Raw genomic sequence first — 4,576 nt, 5'->3', positions numbered from 1 at the left:
GCCTTGGGGGGTGCAGGCCAGAGCTGGCTTCATGCCGTGGAAGTAGAGAAGGAAAAAGGGGAACCACGGAAGGGAAAACAGCCCCAAAAGAGAGTGGAGACGAAGATGAGTGAAAGTTCTAGCCAAGGCAAATATTGACTTAACCATTACGGAAGTAAATAAAACTCCCATTTATGTTATGCAAGTGCTATATTCTTTGAATACTTCTGTCTGGAGGAATTTTTTATTTCGCCATAGAAGAAAAATGTTTTCATATTCTCTCCCGCCGCTCAGACCCACAACCCAGCGAGGCCTCGTGCCCCCGAGAGCCATAATATTATTTGTTAACATTTTTATGATGCCAAATGGTCTGTAGGAGAACGGGCGCCATTCTTTAGCTGGGAAACCATATGGCACGACGAGTAATAAATAAGGTATTGTGATAGTTAATGAACCTAATTGCCAGCAAAGGCTTTAATACAGAGACTGTGCTGCTGAGAATTTAGCACCACATTAGGGATGCTACGGAGCTCCCCTGACTTCTGAGGCTTAATTTAAGTTCTATATTGCAAACTCCAGAAAATAATTCCAAACCCTCCTGCTGGAAGAGCAACCTGCTGGTAGACTGTGATTATACCGAATTACTAAAATCGCAATCAATTTTATACACACAGTTAACCCTTGCCAGGAAGGATGCACAGGGAGGAGAGGGATCAAGATTGCAACCCGTTCTACCTGTGGCTCTGGATGGAGGAAGACGGCGAGAGGCAGGAAAGGGGTGGTACCCAAAGAAAGGGACCAGAGCCGAGGATCCTGGTCCACGAAGACAGGGAGCTGGGGAGATGCTGCAAGGAGACCTGGGCACAGGTGCAGGGTGTTGGAACTCTCCAGTCTTGCAGGGTCCCCTTCCCTGTGGGACAAGAAGACAGAGGGTCGTGGAGAGAGGGGTCTGTGCTCACCAGCAGCGGGAATCCTGGCAGGAAAGGAGCTGAGCCATTGCTGCTGTTACTCCATAAGTCAAGGTTATTAACTAGAAAAGATCAAATCGTGGCAGTCAAATAACCTTGCATTGTGGAAAATGTAAATGCCGAACAGCTGCCGCTGAACTTTCAGTGGTGTCTGGTCCCTGGGCGACAGAGGCACACAGCAACAGGAGAGGAGCCGGAGGGGAGGCGCCCACCCCTCCAAAGCCCCCCTCACCCACCCCCGCTTGTTGGAGCTTGCAACGGTCTCGCCCACCCATCCACCCTGGCCAGGATGGAGGAGAAGGATCAGGCATAGAAAGAGTCTCCCAGAGCAGGTCAAGCCGTGTGGGGAGAGAACGCTCTGAGGCTGCGGTCCCCCCATCCACAGCCTACATCCTACTGTAGATGCCCAGGCTATGGTTCACAGAGCAGCTCAGAAATGTCCTTTCCAGGAGAGCACTCTGCCAGGAGAAACCTAGCACGGCTCTGTGTGCCAGGCCCTCCTGTGCTCAGAGAGACTGAATGTGGCAGGCTGAGAGGTGGGAGTCGGTATGAGGAATAAGGAGTCTTCCCATAAATCAAGAAGACAGTGGAGGACTTCCTTGGAGGTCCAATGGTTAAGAATCCACCTGCCAGTGCGGGGGATGTGTGTTCGATCCCTGGTCCGGGAAGATCCCTCATGCCACAGGGGAACTAAGCCTGTGTGCCACAACTACTGACCCAGGCACCACAACTACTGAAGCCCTCCCACCCTAGGACCAAGAGAAGCCACTGCAATGAGAAGCCTGCACACCACATCTAGGGAGTAGCCCCCACTCACCGCAGCTAGAGAAAGCCCAGGCACAGAAATGAAGATCCAGCACAGCCAAAAATAAATAAATAAACAAATAAGAAAACAATGGAAGGAGCTTGGGATGGTGAAGCTGGGAAAACCAAAAATGTACCGAAGAATCTGGAAGGTCATTAAGACCAACCAGGGGGCAGAGGCAGGCCTGGCCTCAGATGTGAGACCTCTGAAGCGATGACCATGGATGGCCATGCAGATCCTTCCCAAGGGACTTAGGACAAAGCCCATTTTCCTGCTGTGGATTAAACTAGCTTCAGCCTCCTCTGGGTTGTTGGACAGGCTCTGGAATCCCAGAAGTAGGGCTTATGGGACAAGTCTCCTGAGCTGTGGCTTCAGGAAATTCCGTGCACGCAGCAGAGTTCATGGCTTGTGGGTGACATGGAGGATGAGACGTTACCATCAGGGTTAAGTTTCTGGAGGGCAAGAAGACTGATCTTTGCAGCACCCTGCACACACTTAGGAAGCTGAGTGAGTTGATTCTCAGAGGAGTAAACTGCACGAGTGACCAGGAGAGAAAGTACACGTGTCCATCCACCAGCCAGGCGGTCAGTCTGGGTGACACGTCCTCTGGGCAGCACTTGTAGGGTCTGAGACCCTCATGATCTGCTGGAGAGGGCAGGACCAGCCTCACGTTCAGCCCTTCTCCTGGTGCAGCCCTTCTGTACTGCCCTGGCTTGTCTCGGGTCTGTGATGCTCAGCCATGGTTGTGGTCCTGAAGTGGAAGCTGTCAGCTGCCTTCTCTATGAATCCTGCCTCCCAAGGTCAGTGATAGAAGCTGAACCCCCAGAGGCTTTCCCCTGTGGGGGTAAGGAATTGAGGAATGGCCATAGGAACCCCGCAGGCCTTCTCTAACCCTGATGGAACTTCAGAATCATCTAGGGAGACCCCACCATAAAGACCCTAATCTGGCCGATCTAAGAGTAGGTGTTGAAGTTGCTCAGGGCATCCTGACACAGCAGTGAATAGAAAACCATTTCCCTGGATGGCTCTGCACCCTGACTTCACGCTTGCTCTAACCTCCCCACTCAGCTCCAGACTGTAGAAGGAGAAATACCCACACTGTCCTTGGTAAGCAGTCGACAGAACACTTGAGAATCTGCTTAAACAGTGAGCAAGATGGAGAAGCAGAAGGAAGGTATTCTTCACTCTGGGGTGGTTAACCAATCCCTGGGTCAAGGGCCCAAGTAAGGCTGTTGAATTTCCATCTCTGGTGGCGTCTTCAGTTAGACAGATACACATCGGGAGGCAGAGAGATGACAGTGGCCTTCCAATATTTCGTTTCTGTAACTTGATGGCATTTCCATATTTATAGATGAGGAAAATGAAAGCCAGAAAGGTTCTGTGACTCTTCCTCAGAAGGGCGGCATCAAAACTGACTGGACCCCAGGTGTCTTGACTCAGTGTACTCTTTCTAGAGAGAACTTTTAAAAAAAAATTTCAAGTTATATATTCTGGGCACTGGGAAGATAAAACAAGAGCAAAAGAAGATCTAGAATTTGTGTTCATATAGTGGATACGAAGGGGCTGGGAGCCCCCAGAGAAGACTCACAGTTCTGAAGGAATAAGATGCTACAGGAGCTTGCCATCTAGTTGGAGATACTCTCACAAAATTATAAAGCTGTTTATTAAAGTTATTATAGCATAAGATTCGTGGAAGAAAGGACCTTATTAGAGAATGTTTCCTAGAAAAGGCCTGGAAGCAATAAGTGCTTCCTGTTAATTGTGAGCTGATCACCCAGCTGTGTGCTAGAGGCTTGGGAAAAAAAACAAGGATCTTGTGCCTGCCCGCAGGGAGCTATCAGTCGAGTTAAAGAAGCGGTGTGCACTTGAGAGGCATGGAGAATCCCAGGGCAAGCAGGCCCCTGAGCCCTAGCAAGACACCCAGACACTCAGCTACAGTGGTCCCCCAGTGAGCCTCGCTTTCTCCAGACTCTGAGAAGTGGGGAAAGTTGGACCAAGGTTCCCAGTGGCACACGGGGCTCCCTGGGGGTCCTGGGCAAAGATCCACAGGCCCTAGGGGATAGGCTACATCCTCCAGGTCAGGGGTTGCAGCTGAACATAGGCTCATAAAAAAAAAAAAAAAAAAATCTGTCCATTTATTTAATTTGGCTGTGCCAGGTTGTAGCTGCAGCACGCAGGATCCTCGATTTTCATTGCACCCTGGGGGATCTTTAGAACGAGCATGTGAACCCTTAGCTGCAGTTTGTGGGATCTAGTTCCCTGACCAGGGATTGAACCTGGGCCCCTTGCCATGGGAATGTGGAATCTTAGCCACTGGACCACCAAGGAAGTCCCTGGGTATAAGCTCTTGACCTGGCTTCTCCATGCCCCTGCAGCAGGTAGGCAGAGCCCAGGTCTTCTCCCAACAGAAGGTGGTGGGAACCCACCTCGGGCCCTGAGCCCTGTCTGACCCAGCAAGTGCTGAAGAAGAGCTGCCGGGTGCAGATTTACCACTGTACATAAATACACTTTACAATCACAGGGAAGGCTTTCTGAGGAGGCCATCGAATATTTTATAGTGATGCAGATCCAGTGAAAAGAAGGAGAATAAATAAAAGGGAAGATAATTATTTGATGGAGTTCTCTTAGGATATGCCACAGCAGGGAATACTCGCAAAGAATACAGATGACTAGAGAGACACAGCTATGCAAGAATCAGACAAACCTATAAATTGTTAGAAGCAAGGATGGGAGGAAAGGAATGTGAGCGCTCCGGGTTCCCATCACGCCATCAGCGCTGGGTACCTCACTCCACCTTGCTGGCAGCGGTCTGTGCGCCCGCCAC

The sequence above is a fragment of the Bison bison genome, unplaced genomic scaffold, assembly GCF_000754665.1.
Source record: "Bison bison bison isolate TAMUID 2011002044 unplaced genomic scaffold, Bison_UMD1.0 scf7180017864518, whole genome shotgun sequence".
NCBI classification, from domain to species: Eukaryota; Metazoa; Chordata; class Mammalia; order Artiodactyla; family Bovidae; genus Bison; species Bison bison.
The sequence above is the reverse complement of the archived record's forward strand: the minus strand, read 5'-3'. Positions refer to the sequence as shown.